Raw genomic sequence first — 14,578 nt, 5'->3', positions numbered from 1 at the left:
CGCAGCCCGTAACGATGGACGCAAAAAAGATTTCTGGAAGCAGAGCGTGATAAATCTTTATTGAGCGAGCACCATGGTGCAGATGTTAGGGCACCCGCCCAGTGGATGGCATCCTTGGTCCAGGATTCTCTAACGGCGACTGACTCTCCGAGCTCTCGTCAGGAGGTAATTTTGGATCCCAGGCCGGTCCGGGCTGCAGAGGCCAACTATCCACTGCTCGTAGGTTGGGGTGAGATTGAAAGTAAAGAGAAGGGTTTGCTGACACGCCCACATCTGATGGTAAAGGCTGCCGGGAGGACAGGGATTACAGGGTGAGGGTATTATGCACATACAGGATTGATATATTGATCAAATGCTGACCCCTTTCGATTCTTATGACGAATTCCATTAAAATTTCAGTTTATTGAAGTATGTGTCTCACCTTTTAAATAGCGAATGTAGGTCCTACAACGCATAACATTTTCTTAAGTAGATATTACGCAGGTGCTTGCACAGCCATAAAGAGGGAAGATAAAAATGGTTTTGCTGCTCCCGCTTTATTACTTGATGTGACACCTTGCTGTTAAAATTTTATTCCACCACTTATTTTCTTTTGTCCATTACAAAGAAGCTTATAGACTGCGCTCCTCCTATCCTTCGTTCCAGCTTGCACCCATTCCCCACTGGTAACGTTTTAATACTCCTCTTTAAAACTTGTCCCGCTACACGGCATCCTGCTGTGTTGTACGTCGACGGCTTATTAGACATTAGACTACGCTTACCCTCTCTCTATATATATATATATAGTGAATCAGAAAAGGGAAATGAGGGGCTCAGTGAATTAAGACAGAATAAGGGTTGGCAGTCACGAAAACCTCGGAAAGCAAAGGGGAGAATGCGGTAGGTCATTGAAAAAAATGAAGAATTTTTTGAGTCAGAAAGAAAGTGGTGAAAAAATGCCCGCCGGGTGGGGTCCGAAACCACGACCTCCAGAATACCGGTCTGGTGCGACCACCAGACCGGTATTCACCACTTTCTTTCTGGTCAGCCGCGGGCCTCTTCTCTGTTTTTCTTATTATGTAGCATGATTGTCTTAAATTTACGTTACACGTGATGTAACGCTTGTCTGAGGCAACCCTTCGAACGAAAAAATTTGCGTTTTGCTTTCACGGCCCTTTTCAACCATTGCTTTATTGCACTTCCGGTGATAAGTTTTTGAGTAGACTCCACTGCAACACGAAATGTGAGAATACCAACTTACAAACACCAAGCTCACATCAAGCCCCTAAAGATGGTTTCACCTTATACGTATACGCGGTGCTAAGTAGATGCTTTGTTAATGGTATTGTAGGTCGTTTTGTATGAAAATATGATGGCCATAATGCATTTCATTAAACGTTTTTTTTTTTGCGGACCTTCAGTATTCTATCTGATGCGTCTGTAACCCGAAAACGCCCTGCAGGAAAGTCTACTTTCTTTGACGATGATGATAAATGATGGCGGGTGGAGTGAAAAAAAAAAAAAAAAACGCTTCAGTGGCTGGAATTGAACCCGTGTCTCTTGCGTTAGCCGGAGTCTATCCGATTGCTCCCTTTGGACATGGGCGAAGTGGTTTGAAAAACTAAGCAGAACCTGTAACCAGGAAGCTTTGCGTGCAACCATGGTCCTCGATGGAGGAAAGGTGCATTATCCTTTCCTCTGTGCAAGTCGGCTATCGTCTTTCGTTCACATTTGGAACGAAAGGAGCAGGTACGCGGTCATTTTGGGTTTCGCTTGCAACACATACTCAGCAAGATCAGAAGACGCCTAACATAAAAGCTAAATCGAGTTTGGTAGGCTAGTACGGCTTTCGCTCTAAGATGACATCCCGAAGTTAAAAGGGTCACGAATTACATTGGCTTTGAATGACCTAAATCAAGACAAGCAATACAAAGATTAGCGAAAACGTTTGGGCTTCGAATATAGAACGTCGAGGCAATGTAACAAAATTTGCAATCAATATTGGGGAATCCACGCCAGAAAATTTTATGAAATCATTATTTCGCCTCTAAACTATTTTAGTCATGCCCAGAAATGGCAGCCGGTTTACAATGAAGTACACTAAAGCTACTAGGTGAAAAGAGGCAGAGGAATGACAGAGTGTCATGCCAAAAGATTACCTGTGTTCTCTACTCTAAAGCACTTCACTGCAGCCAAAACCCCTATTGAAAAGATAAGAAAGCTGTTATCAGTTCAGCTTACTAAGACTGTTTTCCAAGACGGCGCTTACCTGCTAAAGTGACGTCAGGGCGCTCAAAGAGACAATGTTCGATTGCACCAAACCACACAGCTGACGTATGCCGTTGCCACGGCTGTCGCCCACAATCCAATTGAGATCTGCAATTGCGCTTCCTTGGTGCTTGACTTCTATACTTTTAACAAGCATAAACTTTCCTAGTGCCGCGGGGAGGTTCAGTTTTAGTTAGCAACCGTATTGCTGGTTAGGAAAGAAAAACAGGTACACCGAAAATGGCTGACTCACTTTCAAGTTAACAAACCGCAAAGCCACGCCGTCGACCTTGCATGACACCATCGTACATTCCCGTAGAGAACGGCACCGCGATCATATTTTCGCAAAAGGCTGCAATCCACGTCGAGTCATGGCGGCGCAACTACCCCAGCCTTGTCTCCTAGGTTAATATTGGCCACTGAACCCCGTATTGTAGACTGCATTTATTTTTCACTCGTTTAAAGAGGCAGGGAAAGGTAACGTTTTAACCGATTCTTTACTGGTACACGGCGCAGCATTGTCCCAGAAACAATGAGTTTCAATGCACGTGAGCGTGGTCATTACTAAGAAAGGGATCATAGGTCAGTGGTAAGAACGATTTAGGAACGTATAAAAACATTGACTGGACTGTTGTAAAGCATGTCTGCTTGCTGCGTCCGGCTAGCATCAGAGAAGTGTCCGTAACCATGAAGATCTCCGCTGCGCTTGCACTCTTTTCCGTGGGTAAGTTGTCTCCGCTATTTGTTGCGGTAAGGATAAAACCTTGCTTCAAACTTGCTAAGAAATTTATTCCAAAATAAGAAAGAGTTTCACAGGGTAATGTCAGGCTTAGGAAAACGTTTTGAAATTGTCAATGTTTTTTGGCACATTGTGAGCCGCTACCAATACAGCAGAATATAGTGACCAGCCTGTGCGAGCGATCTGTGTACCGTTCTATACATTTACTCAAGTGCAGAATAAATATAATTAACTCTAGTGGATATATACAAGACGTGTTGAACATTGGACTGCCTAGGCTAGGCATGTGGACCGTACAATACCATATTCTTAAGGTGTTTTGGCAGGATCGCTTCCTCTTACATGAATAATAAAACGCAAATAAAGTGAATGCGTCATCTGGAGAAAAGCAAACTATATACGTTCTCGCACATAGGGAGAGCTGAAAAGTGAACAGCACCCAACTAACCAAGCCTATAGCAAACATATTCAAAGTGCTAAGAAAATAAGCTGAAGTAGCGCAGACTGTCTCTGTAGAATCCGGACAATGCATTCTGTGGTGCTTGCGAAATGATTCAGATATTGATATCGCCGCTGTTTCACTTCCAATGGTAAATTTCTGGCTCCAGTAGAAATCTGGGCACGTCCATTAATAATGGGAGAGCATCACTAAGGGTCCAAAGCCAAGACCAGTTTCATAACTTTACCACTCGAGTTGCGCGCTTCAAATCCACCGAGAAGAAAGGAAAAGCTTAAAATTCCTGGCAGGAACACCCAAAATATACCCGCCTTGTAAAGGCAGCCAGATGAAATCGAGATCAAGTACTGAACGTTATCTTGCAATAAGATAATGTTGCAGAAGGTTAATCTTCGAAGAACAATGGCAATAGTAGCATGTTGGCATCCTCGTTAGCAAAAAACAAAGAGTTGCAGATGGTGCTATTGACTCTGAGAACGTACTAAAAGCTGCTTCAATATTGTCATCGACTCTAGCCGAAAAAAATATGAAGGCGGCAGGAAACACCTCGGGCAGAAAGAGTTTTTGGGAGCTCGCTTTTGGTGGGAAGATCTTTCGAGTAACAGATTTGATCTCAAGGCAATCTCTGTGGTCGATTCAATGAAAACTAGTGATTTGGCGACAAAAAGGCCCCCTCAGCAGCAGGTGTTGGGACTTGTAAATATAAGCATATGACATTAGGCATGACCCCAAGGCAGGGAAAATCATTTTAGGAGGGCTAGAGAAGAGAAGAAAAGATTTTTTGTCGTTGTTTTCGTCTATAATAGGTATACTTATGAACAATATTTATCAACCGTTTTACCATCACTCCGCCGTATTGTGTCATTACTTTCTTTTTCGACGTACCTCCTGTTACATCTTCTAGCTACAGGCACATTGCTTTTTATCCTTCAATTTCTCTGTACGCATGCTTCCATGGTTGAACACGAAGCAACTGTCACGAGCACTCCAAAGTGAACTGGTTCTAACAAAACTTTTCCACTGCCCTTTTGCGTGCTGTAGCCTATATTGCAGGAGCTGTGGGGACAATCCAGAAAACTTCACAGCTCACGAGCACTGCTGCTGCTATTGCCGGACCCCAGATACCTGTTGTGCCTCTACAGGGAAACAATGCCCCAACCTTGGTGACCGGTGGCTCGCAGATGGTAACCACGGCGGCTTCTTCTAGCACAAATCCTCTCGGCCCCACAGTTACTCAGGGAACCACCACTCAACAGACCACTGGAATGCAACTATATCCTGGCTTCTCTGACGGTGGTTACTACAACCGCTATTACCCGGGAGGCTATCCTGGATACGGAGGAGCTTATCAGAGCTACCGCAGATGGGATTACCCTGGATTGAATGGAGGTTTTCATCCCGGCTTCTTTGGCGTAATTCGTAACGGATTCCTTCCACCTCTTTACCCTGGCCGCTACGGTCTTTGGAGGAGCGTACTTAAGATACCTGATCGGGGTGCACCCTGCGGCGTTTGACGGGGCCTACGGAAGTTTCTATGGCTCTCAGCCATTCCCATCTCCGTATCCAGTACCAGGCACTGGATCTTACCCAGCCCAAGGTCCGGTGCAGTTCCCGGGAGTTTCGGCAGCCACGAACATCGGAACCAACGCAGTCAGCCAAAGTCAAGTGGTTGCTTCGCGTGTGGGTGGTTCAGGTAAGCCATACGCCCTCCTGAACCTTGTTCAGGATGCGTTATAATGGTTAGGCAGTAGTTCAGGGGCCTAATCAGTCCCGCGTTCACTACATATCCGGCACTCCTTCGCAATCTCAAGCTGTTAAGCCCATACCACTGCTCTCTACAGAATATTAAATGCTGAACTGATGTGAGGAATGTAGATTTTGAGTTACTTCAATACTTCCGTAATACATAAGTTTTCGAGCCAAGAACTGCTTTTGTGACAAGCGAACTGCTAAATCTGGCATCTTTGCTCATGCGGCAATCTTTACTCATGAGGCTTATTGTTTGTTGGTGTATTAGGCATGCCGCATTTCGCTGCTAATTCAGAATGAGCTGATTGGGTCAATTTTCTGACCAGTTTAGTGAACAACGAGGGCGAAATGAAAAAAACCGAAAGGCCTCAATGCATTGTCGAGAACCCTTACCAAAAACCTAATTACACATGCTTGGCAACAACTTGAAGCCTTAGAATTTTCGCAAACGTATGCGGCTGCAAGCTATGATCTCGTTCGGTACTTTCATTCGTACTTGCTAATTGCCGATTAAATTTCATGCTATTTTTGCACATGCACAGAAAGATATGAACTTGTTATTTCTGTCTTACAGCCGCCATTTCGGGTCAACAGCAGTATATTCTACCAGCGCTGCCCCGCGTAGGCTTCCCGAGCACTCGCGCCGAGTAATGTCATGCGACATGCTTCGCAATCCATTTATTAAAATGAAAGACAAATAAAAATGAAATCACAAAAACGCGTGTTTTGTCTTCCTGCATCGCTTTTGATAATTATTGACCTATAGAATGGACACCATCGAATGAATACAGAGCGAAATAGACCTGGAGACCAATAAATGCAAACATTTTATTGCCTTCCCACCCTGGGAATGTGGTTGACCAGCGGAGCTGGAAATATCATGGTCAGATAATTTGTTGCAAGTTATTTATTGCATACTGTCGCTTAGTACCGATGGTGACAAGGAGTTTGTGGGAGTTATGTTTGGCACTCATCGGCATTCTTGCAATTGACGAAATATTTGTTGGAAAATATCAAATAGATGCACGTACGCCATTTGTGGAGGGACGGTCGAGATCGGCGTTGTATCACCTACCAAATAATCGCTAAAACAATACGCCTAAACAACTCTCGGTGATTCCACCGATATTGAAATCACTGACTACGCCCACAGGATTAGCGTCATCGCAACTAATCCATACAAAGTAAGGGCCGTGAACATTTCAACATTACGGTATACCCCCTGGGAACGCAACATGTAGTAAGGCGGTTTTCTAACTTTTCTCGTGCTACGCACGGGGTTATAACATACCTTACTGGTTTGCTCCGACTTTTAATTGAGGGCACCGTTACGTAGTATTGGGTTGTTTCTTAGCTTTCCACTTGCAACGCTGCAGGTGTCAGCATATGCCGTAGTGGTTTGCTTCTTTCTCTACATGAATGACGGTGTCTGTGCTGTAACACAAGAACAAAAGAAGTTCCAAGCGCTAAGGCACCTGACATGTGCTACGGGAATACTATTGTTAATCCAATGCAAAGTCAAACTGACAATCCCTATAAATAAATAAGTCGGGGAGAAGGGAGAGGAAGAGTAAAAAACTTTATTACTGTGAGCCTAATGTGTTAAAATTAGTTCTCTGCCTCATTTGCGCAAACATCTCTCTTTTTCACTTTGCTTCATGTAAGGCACTCAGTTGATGCACCGGTAAAATAAGTATCGATGAGGTTTCTGGTGGTTCCTTTCGTTAATTTATAGTTGCTGCACTGATAACTGTTTTTGTTGTGTCCCTTTTGCATTTTTACTCTTTTGTTACGTTCACGCAGTGCAATTTTTATTATCTATCTTTCTTTTGATTGGGTTATATTAATATTGATACACTTTTTTCTTACACCACTCTAACTCTCTTACCTTATGTAGTGCCCTCCCTATAGGGCCTTTAAGGATATTGTGAAACTGATTAATAAACACAGTTTCTTTTTAAGCCCCATAAAGCTGATGCAACAAGCGCGCGCGTCTTAACGTGACTTCACTGCGGAGAGCCATGTTCGCTGTATCATACGACATGGAAAAACACAGGCCACCGTGATGGACAGAGAAAGGATTTTTGGAATAAGTGCGTCCCCAGTCATAAACAGCGTACAGGGTTTGTAATGTATCTAATACTGGCCATTTTTTTTCATTCTTACTAATATAATAATTTATTCATCCTCCATGTAAAGTTGAAAGAATCATAACTGAAGTCCCAGAGCCACTCCAGTTGAGGGAACCGTCAGCAGAGGGATCCACGGACCACGAGTCATGGACGTTCACTTCTTCACCTGGCAAAGGTTCGGTAATGGGGCTGCCATCTGTCATAAAGCAATATGCTCACCTACCACCACAATTGCTTATATTGTCAAGAAGCCAAAAACGACGCAGTTGTCTTCAAGGAAAACAAGTTTATTGGAGCAAACGTTTGCTCCCCTAACAACTCAAAGAATACAGGCGGCGAGGCAGCAGTCAACAAAGTGACGTGCGAAGGGGAGCGCGACGATTCGAATGCCGCGGCATCTGCTCTGCGGGAATTTATCACTCGGTGCGAGGGTTTCTCGAATAGTCAAAGTGTGTCCAGTGGCTGAATTCTCTAAAACGACGGGGCGTCGCTTTGAAGCGACGGGGTAGCGCCATGCAAATGCATATGTTCTGGGGTCAGGGCCGTCGCTTTGGGCTGTTTCGGGACGGAGAATCCCTGCAGAAAAGCACTCTGGCAAGGGCACAAAGCGACACCCACTGCCCCCGTCGCTTCGCTTGTAGCTTCGTGCCCTTGCCAGAGTGCTTTTCTGCAGGGATTCTCCGTCCCGAAACAGCCCAAAGGGACGGCCCCGACGTCAGAACACATGCATTTGCATGGCGCTACCCCGTCACTTCAAAGCTACGCCTGTTTCTTAGAGAATAGGGCCCCAGAATACTGTAGATCAACAAAGATTATTCCAGGCTGTTCACGTTAGTTCGGAACTCTCTCTCTATCAGAAGAGATAAGACATGGGGCACAGAAAGAAAGAACGGAACACGCGCCTCACTTGTCCCACAGACAACACCGATAACACAGACCAGCGCAGCCGGGCGGCAAAAGGAAAACACAAATAAACAAACCGAATGCACGGTTCGCGGTAATATCATCTACTGTAAGCATTGACAAAGGTGGCTCTCCATTGCATATATAGGCTACCTAATCTTGCTTTACACCGTAAGGTAGCACGTTTTTGCCTATTCTTTAAAATTTATCACAAAAACACACACCTAAAAATACATTACTAAACGCTCCAACTTAAATTTCACTACGCATTCATCATTCTCGCAAGGTTCGCATACCGCGTTGTCGCACTGCTGCATATTCCAATTCATTTATTCCCAACACAGCATCAGAGGGGAACCACCTACCAGTACCAGTAGCGCTTATAAACGATTTTGAGCAATTAAAAGACGTTTGAATGACCTGTACTCTATCAGCTGAGTGACGTATTTCGTTCCATGTACAATGTTCCATATACTTCGCTACTGTAATTTATCTTGTAATTCTTTTTCATGGGTCATCTGTCTACTGTAGCATTTACACTTCATCAGGGTCATATTGTATTTGTTTTGTGTACTTGTTTTAGTACGAGTATGAACACGCTTATAGTTTTTTGGCAGTATTACTATCTTTTTTTTCTTTGCCTTGTACTCGCGTTGCCAAGTTGTCTGATGTTTGTCGTTTTTGTTTATGTTGTACTGATCATGTACCACTCCCCTCAGTAATGCCCCCGTGGCCATTAGGGTATCTTGAATAAAGGAATAAATACGTAGGATAACAATAACCGCTCGTAATCTGTGCCCTGCCTTGCCAGTACGTCGTAATATTTGAATTACCCTTTATTCAGCCGATTAAGTGTTGCGCACTGAAGCCCTGAATTTGTAGCGCGTATTGGCGGCCACGTAATTGCAGGTTTAGTGGTTTTGGTATCGATTTTTTGTTGAGAGCGAAGTGTTCAGGTCCTTATGCTTTATGGAGTATGTTGTGGGGTACAAAAAACTGATAGCACAACAAACTAGCGCGCCGCGGGGAAGGCAAACAGTAGCCCAGGAGGAGGGTTGGACGATTCTCAGGAAAGGTGACGGGAAAGCAAAATAGTAGAGCTAAATTAGCAGGGTAGGCCATCGCCGCACGTGTCGTACTAGCAGAGTCCTTCAATCCTTCTGAAGTACTCTGGTACTAGTCACCTCAAAAGGTGAAGGTAGCCACGGGAGTGAACATGATGCTCCTGGCAACGGCGAGCGAACAGAACGAGCTTTGGAGGGCGCTGTCCAAGTAGTTTGTCAAGCGTTGGTAAGCGCAGCCTCAAAGGTTATGTTCAACAGCAGATCAACAGAAGGTTGAACTAGGCTTTCGTCATCACCGTCCTAGAAAATTATAACCCTCCCCTGTAATTTTTTTCAGCTGGTTGCCTTTTTTAACTTGTTTGAACAGTTGATGTTGTTACGCGGCGGCGTAACAATATCACTGAGAAATGCTTCGGCGTATACCGTCATCACGTGAGGTAAAGCATAAAAGACGGCTTAACGGAATGCGTGGTTTTGTCCAGGATTGTTGTTAATGAGTGTTCTTGGTTCACAATTGGAAATTTTGGCCTTTGCAAGTAAATATTCAACCTGTTCAATTCTAATTCAATGCAATTCTAAATTACCGATGCTGGCGCTAGCCAGTCCCTGTCGACAGGACCTTGCACACGAAAAGTTCTCGCGATATTTCAGCTGCACTTTTTATTCTATGCAAGAAACAGCGTAAGCTATACGTAGGGTTAAGATTCACTGTGAATGTGTGTATGCTTATGGCCACCACAATTTACGCTCCACCATCCCTCTTATGCAAGGCTCCGTGCACCCTCTACCATAGCATGTGGGTCTGTGATGAGACCTCCCACCTACCCTACTGAGCACTGCGAGAGAACACTGCCCAGTTCGTACCCTCACGACCAGGTTTCGCTGGTGACGAGAGCCCAAAAAGCCGGGCGGACGAGAAATGTCCTAAAATAAGGACCGTAGGCTTTCTTCTCCTCCTCGCTCCAGTGCTGTGCTATATGGCTGTAGCAATCGATGTTCTTGGAATCTGTGTGATATGGCTATAGCAAGGAAGTTTTTGGAATGTGTTCTTGACATGCATATTAAGAACTAAGGCGGCCGCCAGAAACAGTTGGAGTCTTTCAAGCATTTTTTGGGGTAATTAAACCCGCTAAACTCATGGGAAAAACTTGAATGACTGATAGTAGGGTTTAACGCGCCGACGCAACGCAGGCGATGAGGCGCGCCGTAGTGGAGGGTTCTGGATTAATTTTGCCCTCCTGGGGATCTTTAACGTTCGCCGAAATCTCGTGCACACGGACGTTCTTGCTTTCCGCCTCCATTAGAAAATCGGCCGCTGTGGCTGGGAATCGAACCCGCGACCTAGTGTTCAGCTGCACAACGCCTTAGCCACTGAGCCACTGCGGAGTGTTCATGGGAAACGCATCAAGAAAGCGGAGGAAACGGTTGGTTGGCGCAAATTACTTTCCCACAGCCAAAATCTCGCGGTTTGTTTTGAAAACGATAATAACGTGCGATGTATAAAATGACGTTAATATTAACAATATCTCGCCGGTTTGCGCAGGGGTGCGTGTTTGACTGGCGTTCTGCAGGACCAGGTTCGAGTCCCGGGCTAAAATGGGTTACCTTTCCTTTCTTTTATTTTGTTTGCTTTGTCGGCCACCTTTTCCACCACTTTTCGTCCAGGCCGACGCCGGACGCAGCGTTATTGCATAATCGGGCATTTGATGATTTCGTATTAATCTGCTCCGAAAAGTGGTACAACCTTCGGAGCGTGATTATGGGCTTTCTGCTGCTTGGGAAGAGGTGATGAGGTATTTAGTGTTGCTTTTATTTAGGCACCTGCTTTCGGCAGGTCATCCTTACACTCGGTCGCCCTCGGTGACAAAGGGTCTCTTGCTCCTCGACATCAGGGCCTCAAGGAGGCAGAACGCCTATGCTTCATTGAAGCTTTCTCAGTCGCCTCGGCTTCTCCCTCCCGTACCTGAATCGCACCCGTGCAGAACTTTACAAAGCAAACCGCCTGTTGCGCGAAGTCTACCGAGTCGCCCTGCAGGTATTTCACAGCACTCCCATTGCCAAACTAGAACAATTTGGTATCCACTATATCGCTGAGAAACTTATTGAGGCTCATCTAATGGATCAATACTCCCGTCTGGCATCATTCCGTCCGGGACTAACTATTCTCCGCCGATTACACATCCGCATCCCCACCTTCAATAATTCTTCCCACCCGATTCCTCCTACCCATCGAGACAATACCCTAACCCCGCCGCTATGCCGCAACATGCACCCCACAAACTACGTCGCTCGTAAGGAACAACGCGCTCGTTACGTAGCAGAAAAATATCCCATCGAATCGACAACCCACTATGCGGATGCCGCTAGCTACCAAAACCACACAGCCTATGCCTTGGCGATCATCAACAGTACTAACTCCCCCCCCCCCCCCCCCCCCCCCCCCCCTCACGTCACATCTTTCACCACCCGCACCCACTTACTTTTTGAGGCGTAAGAGGCGGAAATAGCGTTGCCTTTTTCTCAGAGCCCTACCCAACTAATCATCTTTTCTGATTCTCAATACGCTATACGGAACTTTGTCCGAGGGCGCAAATCACCCAAAGCTCTCGAAAATTTTCTACCCAATCCCCCCAAAATGCCCGTGGAGGTCGTGTGGACACCTGCCCTTACCGGCTTAGGGGTAACGAGGTGGCCCATACAGCAGCTCGAGATATTACTGTCCGAGAAGGTCCTTGTGTTACCCTTAACCAGGGAGCGCAATCCGCTCGAGATAGCCTTATGCCGTACGCGGCTATCACCGCGCACGACCGCCTCCTCCGCCATAAATACCCCCTGCCCACTCCACACTTTCTACAAAGGAAGAAAGTACGTGGCGGCTCCGTCAAAATAATACCCTTCCACGCACACTTTTATCGCATATATCCCCATCAGTACCCACCACCCCCATGCCCCCATGCCCAGCTGGTAATACTGAGTAAGAAAGGGCTACTTTATGTTTGGTTGTGGCAATTAAATTGAGACACAACAAAAACAGACACAAGTGAAAAATGCAAACGAGCCGGCTTTTTATTAAGAAGTTATCCTGTTCTTACATTAGGACTGTTAGGTACAATTCCGGCAATTTTGTTTATACAATAATATTGTCCTTATTGTGCAGGCAAAACGTCTCAACACTAGCAGTTCCACAAATTGGAAGAGCATTTTTCAAATATTGTTAGCAGCCGAACAGATTTTTTTCTTCGATTCTTCGGCAACGCTGCTTTGGAGAAGGTCCGAACGCACTTGGCAGGATACCAGACAGAAGTTACTCTCATCGTTGACCCCCTGACGGGGCTACCAGTGCCAGTTCCCGTCCCTGTTGCCAACCGCGTCGTGACCATCGAGCGCCTCGTGCCATTCCCATCTCCGTATCCAGTACCGGTCCCAAGTCCTTACCCAGTCCCGTTCCCGTTGCCATAACCGGAAGTTTCCAAGCCAGTTTCGTCGACCACGCACATTGGATCCACCACCGCAGTCAGCCAAGGTGGAGTAGATGCTCCAGTCATGGATGGTACAGGTAAGCCATAACCTATTTGTGAATTTTTTGGGGCATCTATGTATTTCTTGGCAGAAAAATTTTGGTGACGTAATCAGTGCCGCGTACAAACTGAAGCTCTTAAGCTCTTACGCGAGGAACTATCAGCGTATAATAAAAAAGAAATCCAACAAGCAGGAAATTTCTTCGTTTGATTTGTTAATTGCTTAAAACAACAGTTTCTCGCAGCTAAAAATTACTCTTTAAACAAATAGACTCCTCAAGTTGGGATCTTATTTCTATTCTTTGTTCGTTATTAAAACCCTTATTTCTTCACGAGGCAAGGTGTGTATCTCTCACATTGCAAAGGAAACTGATTACCTCAACTGACTGAATACAACAGAGGCAAATGCACAAACAAGGCCCCGTAATGTGTAGGCAAGCGTAAGTCGAAATTTAAATAATTATCCATCATAGAATGGGCAACTTAAGCATTTATATGCTTCATAAAATCCTTATAAGTGCAATGCACGTGCGCACGGGTAGAACAGTCCACGGTGACTTCGTCAGATACTTTTGTTTGCACTTGCTAACTGCAAGCATGCCCAATTTGCCTTCTGTCTTCCTCCTTGCAGCAGAAGATGTGATCTGGTGATTTCTATTTTACAGCCGTCCTTTCGGGTCAACAGGAGTATCTTTTGCCGACCCAGTCCCACGTCGCTCTACCCTAGGCGTCCAGACGATGAGTAATGTCCTGCGATAAGCTTCTCAACGCCATCAAATAAAATGAAAGATAAATAAAATAAAATACCCAATACCTGCCTTTTTGTTTTCCTGCACTACATTGGTCAATTCGTACCCGATGAAATGGACGCCAGTAAATTACTAAATAGACGTACAGCTTCAAAAAATGAAGGCGAAAATTATCACAAGACACGTCGAAAGCTTATTCAAAATATTACGGCGCAATAAACCCAACTACAGAGAAAAACGACGGGACAAGCAGTCAGTTACGACTAAATTTGTCGGAAGCATTATCACATATCAATATCAACGTTAATCGCAGGGAGAATGAGGTGTTGAAAAAAATGGGGGAGGGGGGAAGGGTGTAACGGGCACAGAGTGAAGCTTTTAAAGTGACCCTGCAACACGTGCCATCGACTACTAGGAATGTATTTTGGGGAAAGGTTTATTGTCCCAGCAATATGCTCCCGCAAGAATTGTGAAAATCCGTTCACTATCACCGCAACTACGCGCCATGAGAAATCGCGCATAATCGTTACCTCTCAACTCAACCGCGGACAACGCGGCGAAAGGTGCGCGCTCTCTCCCGGAGAAGGTGGCGGCTCGCGGCGTTCTTTCCCGCGGCCTTCGATATATCACCGGCCGGGAAGTTTTCTCCTTTTCTCCGCAATGTGGAGGAGTCTGTTTTCGGCCTGGTGCCGCAAAAAAGCAGCCATAGGTGTCTGCTCGCAAGCGCGCGCTCCGGCTGGTAGGGCGTTTTTGAAGCAATAAACGTTTGTTGTCGAGTGGCCTCGTTGAAAGGGAAGTTTTGAGCTCATCACTCAAACTCAGCGCGCACTCACAGCACAAAAGAAACGGCAAAACTGTGCCTACAGGTTCAGGCATAGAAGAGGTTCGCACACAGCGCTGACGACGTCGTATCGTCGCAGGAAATGCGAGAAATTAGCCGCGAAGTTTACCAGTGACAGCCGATCGGACAGCCGTGGCCTCAATGACGTCGTTTAGGCTATGCTGGGGGTGCATAATGAG

At 45.6% G+C, this 14,578-nt stretch overlaps 1 pseudogene across 1 annotated transcript; it reads left to right on the top strand.

The window, feature by feature from the left end:
• The first annotated feature begins 2,906 nt into the window (after positions 1–2,906).
• On the top strand, positions 2,907–13,536 carry LOC144153200 (uncharacterized; annotated as a pseudogene). Its single transcript, XR_013319317.1, has 4 exons — positions 2,907–2,971; positions 4,485–4,984; positions 12,531–12,847; positions 13,475–13,536. The product of XR_013319317.1 is annotated as an uncharacterized LOC144153200 (transcript).
• Positions 13,537–14,578: the final 1,042 nt, after the last annotated feature.

The sequence above is a fragment of the Haemaphysalis longicornis genome, unplaced genomic scaffold (assembly GCF_048455015.1).
Source record: "Haemaphysalis longicornis isolate Haplotype H1 unplaced genomic scaffold, Haemaphysalis longicornis Haplotype H1 scaffold_9, whole genome shotgun sequence".
NCBI lineage: Eukaryota > Metazoa > Arthropoda > Arachnida > Ixodida > Ixodidae > Haemaphysalis > Haemaphysalis longicornis.
This window is presented reverse-complemented; position numbering and strand designations above follow the sequence as displayed.